General features: G+C 43.4%; 1 pseudogene; it reads left to right on the top strand.

The window, feature by feature from the left end:
- Positions 1-399: 399 nt before the first annotated feature.
- Positions 400-7,189, top strand: LOC147887568 (BTB/POZ domain-containing protein At5g48800-like; annotated as a pseudogene).
- Positions 7,190-8,024: the final 835 nt, after the last annotated feature.

Here is an 8,024-nt window from a genome sequence, read left to right as displayed (position 1 = left end):
CCACCCACTGAGACCCACAGGTGGAGACTATGAAAAGCTGGGCGACGCAACCCACTTGCAGAGCATGGATGGGAGACGCGGGAAGACGAGTGACGGGGAGCGAGACGTATTATAGCTACACAGGACCCTCTAATCCATAGTGCTTTGTGTGTGTGTGAGACCCCCGGTGCCCTCCCCTCCCCCACCCCCCCCCCTCTGATCCGTAGCTAGCTCGCTAACATTTAGCTGCCTCCCATTTAATTTAGCCATTGCGCTCTTAATTTCGCCCCCAATTTTGCGTGTGGGGTAGCATACTGCTGCGGGGTTAATTTCGCCCCCAAATTCGGCGAAGTGCTGTTTGCCCTTGCACGAATTATAAAGCCCATTTCCCGCGAGCAATCTTTATCGCCTTTGTCTCTCTGCCGGTGGTTATCTCTCTCTTCTCCCTTCACATTGCATCTCCTTCTCCCCATTCTCTCTCTCTCTCTCTCTCTCTCTCTCACACACACACACACACACACTGTTCCACCAGAGTACGTCAATCAGCCCAACTCAGTTACCAGAGAATTTTCCTCTGATTCGCGCCTCCTACCGTTCTGGCTTCAATGGCGATATGATCACCCCGGCGGCCACCTTATCAATGCAGCGAATGGCACCATTGCCCATCAACTGGTCTGAACCTAGACCCATCTCTGCAAGTTGGCTATGCTTTTCATTTACAAAAGCATTTGAGCTACTACTACTCAAGAATCTGTTCATAATTAGATGGGCGGTCCTGTCCTGCCCACTTTTATGAGCAACTCAACATGAATCTGGTGGATTAGTAGAAGTTTCTGTTTGATTGTGTTGTATCTAATTCTCATGATCATTACTGATGTGCTTTTTCAGCAATTGTTTGGTTATCTACACCTAGGCCACAAGTGCCTGAATTTGCAAGTAATTCTTAAGGGCATTTATGACTCGATGTCTTCGCTGCATCTAATCCCATCCCCACATTGTTGATTGCGATTTCATCGTAAGCATATACCGAACTAGGTGCGGACCGGCATTCGTTTGCAGGCCACAACCACATGCCCTAGCTGATTATGCAGTTCCTCCCTCGGAAAATTTCGGTGCTGGCCTTGCCGGCCACACCCACATGCCCTAGCAGGCTATACAGTTCCTACCTCTGAAAAAAGGACCCTTTTGTTCATATTTTAATGAAAGTGCTCAAAATTTGGCATTGCAGGACAAGGCAGCTCGAAGTTCCAAGTGATATCTTGGTGGATGTCGGTGGAGTCATGTTTGCTCTGCACAAGGTAATAAAGTGTCTTGATTTTAGCTAACATAATGTGCTCATTAGGGTTGTGCTGATTAATGATTAGGGTTTTAGCCATTGAAGGTCGACTTCATGAAACAAGGACCACATCGTTTCCTAAGTTTTTAGGTCGTGTTGACCTGCCTTTACTTTTGCTGATTACCTCAAATTAGCTGTCTGCTCAATTATAGGCTGTATACAAGAGTGGTTGACCTATGAAAAGCATCAAACCCACACTTTCTCCTGAAGTTTTGGCCCATTGACCTTGAAAAGAGTTTTGCTAATTTTAATGTTCTCCACATTTAATGGAGTTAATTCTTATGTTCTCCTCATTTAGTGGAGCCAATTCCTAAAGTCAATGCCCACTCAAGTTATGCTAAAATTTGATTGCCTGTCAGTCCTAATTAGTCCAATTTCTTTGCACAACCACTTAAAGGTTATTAAGTCCTAGGTAAATTTTCTTTTCATGGGCAATTAAACAAATATGAATGATAAGTAGGGGAGTGTGTTGAGTGGCATGACAATATTTGGTGATGCACGAAAGTATTGGGTCATCTCACGGCGGCAGGAGCCGTGCTATTGGGGAGCATTCTTTATTTGTCAAGTGGAGTCAACCTCATTGGATATAAAAATCTTGCCTCCTCCTTGCTAAAGTATTGCAAATGCATTAAGGTGTATTTTTTTCAGCTCACTCATGAAGATCATCCCTCGTGAGGTTTGCATTTTGGATTGAATTAAGTCATTCATTCATTTGCTTTCTCAATTTCACTATGTGGCATTATCTTCTGTTGTTGCCACTTTGTCATGGTATGAGAGCAATATGCATATCTTCGGTACGTTAGAAGAGTACTGTTGCGTTCTTTAGGAAAAAAGGAGTTGGGCAACTGCATTAACTCACTTGGAAGGTGTTTTCAACCAAAAGGAGCTCAGATTGTGATTTCGACCTAGGTGAAAGAAGCTTGTGGCTTATTTATTCACAATGAGCTTACTTGAACGTGCTTGTTTGGCTTGGCCATGGAGTGGAAGAGATTGTTAGTGGTGACTCACTTGTTCGGGCGACAGCAATAGACGCTATGTTTTCTAAAAATTAACCCCTTAGGATTGCATTTTTTATTGTCGGGATGGAAAATGAAAGCAAAAGTGGCATGGCTATGATAGAAGAGGAAACATCTTCAAAGAGCAAGAGAGGGACTAATAAAGCTGATGACAACATTGATGATTCAATTGTGTAAGCGTGGATGGAGAGGAGGATTCTAGTTCTTTTGCAATTTTCGATACGATGATTCATTTGTTTAAGAGTGGATAGAGAGGAGGATTCTAGCTCTTCTGCAAATTTCGATAGATCGACAATACGAAGGTTAAAGTATGAAAGGTGTTAATGGAATGAGTATTAGAGACGCATGACTTACTTTCCATGGTATTTTATCCATGCTCCGTCGACCTTCGATTGAGGAGTTAGAAAATCCTTTGACTGTCAATACTGATTTGCGCCGTCTACAAAAACATGGTTTAGACAACTTAAGGAAGCTAAAAACAATTGGGATACATCAAGACCATAAAGGGAAATGGTGAAATTTGGCTTTGGTTGGCTTTGGTTAGGCTAATGAAGAAGGTATCGCTAGAGGTTCAAACGAGACACTCAAGTTCTATGGATCTCCCTCTATGAAGAATCATATCAACAGACTCTAAGCATTTTAGCAAGAGATGTTGGTGATGATAAAAAAAGTAGATTTAATTCGAAGATATAGTTATGACTCTATTCTGTCTTTCACCTAATAGTAGCAGTGGTTTCTCTTCTTCTTTAATCAATTTAGGTAGAATGCCCTACCTCATTTGGGAGGAGTTAGGGCCCATGGTGTTGTATCGGGAGGGGGGTTTTTGACCCACTTTTGATGATAGAAGGGATATGGGGCCACTTGTGGGAGAAGGGTCCCGAAATTTAAAAAAAAAAAAAAAACAAGGGAAAGCGAATTTCCAACAAGAAGAGGAAATCAAGAAAAGTAAGAAGCAGACTAGTGTCAAAGACACGTGTCAACTATAGCGAGAGAGACATTTTCTAGGATTGTTTGGGAAAAAAAGGAGAAGAGTGATGCTTTTCTTTTGGTGCTTGGGTACAAAAGGAGGAGCTATTGTGATCCGATGAGAGGTAGGGCTCTCAATTTTTAATCCAAAGGGCGATAGCAGTGTAGTCTAGCACCCAACTCCATACATCCATCCAAGGGAGGTCTACAAAATCTTGAAGACGAATGAAGTTGTCGTTGTTGGTAACAAATCTACAGTGCCAATACGAGGAGTTGGGCAATTTTGATCTTATACAAATGGGAAGGTACTCCACTCGAGTTGTCTCCGCTCCTGATCTCGTTTGCTCTATATGGGAAGGTGACATGCACACCACTCGAGTCGTCTCTTTCCTTCATCTCGGCTAGCGTTTGCTCTCTGTGCGAGCTGTACGAACTAGGCCTAATGCAAACTCGTCGACCCTCCATCACAATGAAGTGGCTGCCAAGTCAGCGGCCCACTCTCCTGCAGAACATGGTCAACCAGCCTGCGGGTATCTAATTTGCTCACTCCATTTATTCGCACATAAGCCGGTAAGCTGGATCCCGGCAATGGAAACTGACTGACCACCTGATGCATGTTTTGAGCCCCTAAGCTATGTTGCTGTGGAGGAGGGAAGCCACCTCATATGTTGTGGATAAAAGCAATCGGATGCCATTGGAGCTGGCTGGAGCTGGTCAATGCAGGCCAACCAGTCGTCCACTACTTTCTGATGAGTTGCCCGGATGCCTTCTTTGGACTTTGCAGCCGAAAGAAGGCATTCTGAGCTTGTCAATGCAGGCATACCAGTCGTCCACTACTTTCTGATGAGTTGTCCGGATGCCAAAGCTTGAGCAGTTTGACCATGCAAACAGTTGCCGGATGGTGGCCACCTCACGTGCTTAGTGTATCTGAGCCAATCTTAACATGTACTTTTGTCACTCTGTTTACTATCTTTGTGCTTCAATGGCAGCAGTGAAGGCAAGCAGATGAGCGGATTGCCTCCTAGACCTAGGCTTTCATTTGTAGCATCTAGACTCTGTCCATATAGCTGTGACAAACACTTTTCTATCTGCTTTCATACCTTTTTTTAATGGTGAAAGGGAGGTCTAATTGGTGAAGTTTGCCATATTTTGTGCAGTTTCCTTTGACATCTAGATGTGGGCTCCTTAAAATGCTTGTAGTGGATGTGAGAGAAGGAGAAGCATCATCTCGAGTGGAGCTAGAGGGTGTTCCAGGAGGTGCAGAGGGCTTTGAGCTAGCTGCCAAGTTCTGCTATGGAGCGAGCCTTGAGATCTCAAAGCACAACGTGGCCCTCTTGCGATGTGTTGCGGAGTTTCTCGACATGTCAGAGGAGCATGGGGAGAACAATCTTGTGGCACAGACAGAGGTATACCTTGAGAGACTGAGCAAACACAGCTTCAAGGACATAGTAGCTACCCTCCAGTCATGTCAAAATTTGCTTCCCATGGCAGAAGATCTCAAGATTGTCAGCCAGTGCATCGACTGGGCCGCATTGAAGGCCATTCTGGAACAGGACCATGAGGAGTCCAATCATCATAGTTTAGTTGCACCCTTCCATGACTATAATCAGCCCAAACAGTCAGGTTCCTTGGTGGGTGGAAGACTTGGCCGTCCTTCGCATCAACTTCTACCAAAGAGTGTTGGCAGGTATGAGAGATAGAGGCTTGAGGCCCGAAGGCGTTGGGAATGCCCTAGTCTACTATGCACAGAAATATCTCAAAGGCATGCCCAAGAAGAGTTCTGGGTTATGGAATGCTTCTACAGGCGATAAGAGCGAGGCCTTTGATACTATGACAGCTATGGAGCATGAGCAGAGAATAGTGGTAGAGACCATAGTAAGCCTTCTTCCGAAGGAGAAGCATGTAGCTTCTATCAACTTCCTCATTCGGCTTCTAAGGACAGCATGTGTGTTAGAGACAACACTGGCATGCCGGTTGGACTTAGAGCAACGCATTGGCTCAGAGCTGCACAAGGCCACGTCAGACGATCTTTTGATACCGTCTTTTGGCAACTACAATGGCAAGACGCTTTTTGACGTGGATAATGTCCACCAGCTTGTGGCTAGCTTCATTGAGCAACATGGGGACGAGGATCAGGAGTCCGATGACATGTCGGAGGTGTATGATGAGGTAGACAGTTTCAACTCTCCCACTCAAAACCCGATGATCAAGGTTGGCAAGCTCCTTGATGGTTTCCTTGCTGAGGTTGCAGCCGATGCGAACTTGAGCTTATCTAAGTTTCTCACCTTAGCCGAGCTGATACCAGACTATGCAAGGCCTGTTGAAGATGGGCTCTACAGGGCCATTGACATCTATCTCAAGGTATGCTCCCCAGCTCTTAGTTCTGGTTTTGTAGCTTCTTGGTACTGATACCATGAACCAAAGATGCTGAAATGTCGTACTAGGTAGCATGAAGTAGATGCATAGACTTATACACATGCATGTGTGCATTTTATACAGGGTTATGAGCATATGAGATGCATGTACATTTTGCATACATAAATATGTCATGATGCATACATACATGCAGAGGTACATGATATTATTGATACATAAATGCAGACATTAATACATGGGAATGTTTGTTTTATTGTTTAAGCATAGTTGATGTTATTTGAGAACAAATGGATAGTATATATGTATGTAGAATTATACATATATATTACTATGTGCTTCTATACATAGAAACATCATTACATATGTAAAGAATTTACAATCATATGACACAGATGTACATAGTGACATATTCGCAACTGTATATAACTTACAGGCATATGCACATCTATAATTCCTTACAGCCATATGAGATATACATATCCACCACTTACAAGCATATGTCATAATGCATGCATGCATCCAGAATCCATATTTTAGTAGATTATACCTTGAGTATTGCAACTTACCAAATCTATAATTCCTTGCAGCCATATGAGATATACATATCCACCACTTACAAGCATATGTCATAATGCATGCATGCATCCAGAATCCATATCTTAGTAGATTATACCTTGAGTATCGCAACTTACCAAATCTACCTAAGCTTCAATCGTGCAGGTTGGAATAGTTTGCTAGATACGAGAATGAGTCTTTTGGCGTTACTATTGTTCCTGTTTTGATATGCCAGGCTCATTCCAGTTTAACGGATGTGGAGAGGAAGAAGCTCTGCAGACTCTTGGATTTCCAGAAGCTATCACAGGAGGCGTGCACTCACGCGGCACAAAACGAGAGGCTCCCAGTGCAGGCTGTTGTGCAGGTGCTCTACCTCGAGCAACTCCGGATAAGGAATGTGATGGCGGGTTCGTACCACCCAGCTGATACTGGGCTGGCTGATCATAGCATCACTAGTCACAATCACAATCAAGCTGCCATTGGATCAGGTACCGGAGGGGTGCAATATGTGCAATCACAAGCCGGTAGCATACACAAGATCAGCAATGGTGCACTCAGCGCATCTCTATCGCCCAATGACCACTACGCATCCGTAAGGAGAGAAAACAGAGAGCTGAATCTGGAGGTTGCAAGAATGAGGATGAGGTTGAGTTACCTTGAGAAAGATCATATGTACATGAAGCAGGATATGGAGAGAGCAAATGAACCCCATCAGAGTAGCCACCATGGATTCTTCCATGTCCTGTCCAAGTCTATCAGCAAGCTCAATCCTTTCCTTCACCATAAGCTTAATCCTCTCCACCATAACCATATGAATAGCAGCCATTATAATCAAAAGTCTCATTCTCAGCCGGAGCCCCACGAGAGAGCAAATTCGCTCTCTAGTGCCTCCAGTAGCCAAGCTTCCGGCCTTGAACAAGCCAAAAAGGAATCAAGGCGGAAGCGCCATTCCTTATCATAAGCCAAGCAGCTGGACATCATAGCCAATTCTTTGTACATACCACTATGCCAAGGGTGGGGCTCTTATATATATATATATATCTATATATAGGGTTTGTTGTTGAATAGTCTCCTACCTATACACCATACATAGAGCCCCAAAAAGTGTGGAAGCCACACATATGATACATATATATATATATATATATATATATATACACACCATACATAGAGCCCCAAAAAGTGTGGAAGCCACACATATGATACCCATATATATATATATATATATAGAGAGAGAGAGAGAGAGAGAGAGAGAGAGGGCTTCTTGTTGAATACACTCCTACTAAGACTGAAAGAGGACACCAAGTGTAGAGCCCCAATAAGTGTGTGGAAGCCACAAATTTGATAATACTATGTATACATCCTTAGAGGGGACCTAGGGTTTGACTTACTATATATAGAGGCATCTACATGAAGATTGCCAACAAACTTTTGTAGAGCCCCAATTAGTGTGGAAGGCACACGTGATACTATATATGCATACTTAGGGTACCTAAGGTTTGACTTACTATATATAAAGGCATCTATATATGAAGATTGCCAGAAGTTTTTGATAGTCTCATTATTATTCCTACATTTTAGACATCGTCAAGGGATGGAGTGCATTTTGCTAGAAGTTTTTGATAGTCTCATTATTATTCCTACATTTTAGACATCGTTAAGGGATGGAGTGCATGCCTAGTTGGGTGCAATTGGAGGGACAACAATAGAAACCATTACTCCCCTACCCCAAATCGCTTAGTTAGAACACATACTTTCTCTCAAATCCATCATGATGTGAAGGTTGAAACCCTAGA

The sequence above is a fragment of the Dipteris shenzhenensis genome, chromosome 23 (assembly GCF_047967505.1).
Source record: "Dipteris shenzhenensis isolate YYH24624 ecotype China chromosome 23, Dip_SZ_1.0, whole genome shotgun sequence".
In the NCBI taxonomy this organism is placed as follows: Eukaryota; Viridiplantae; Streptophyta; class Polypodiopsida; order Gleicheniales; family Dipteridaceae; genus Dipteris; species Dipteris shenzhenensis.
The sequence above is the reverse complement of the archived record's forward strand: the minus strand, read 5'-3'. Positions and strand labels throughout refer to the sequence as shown.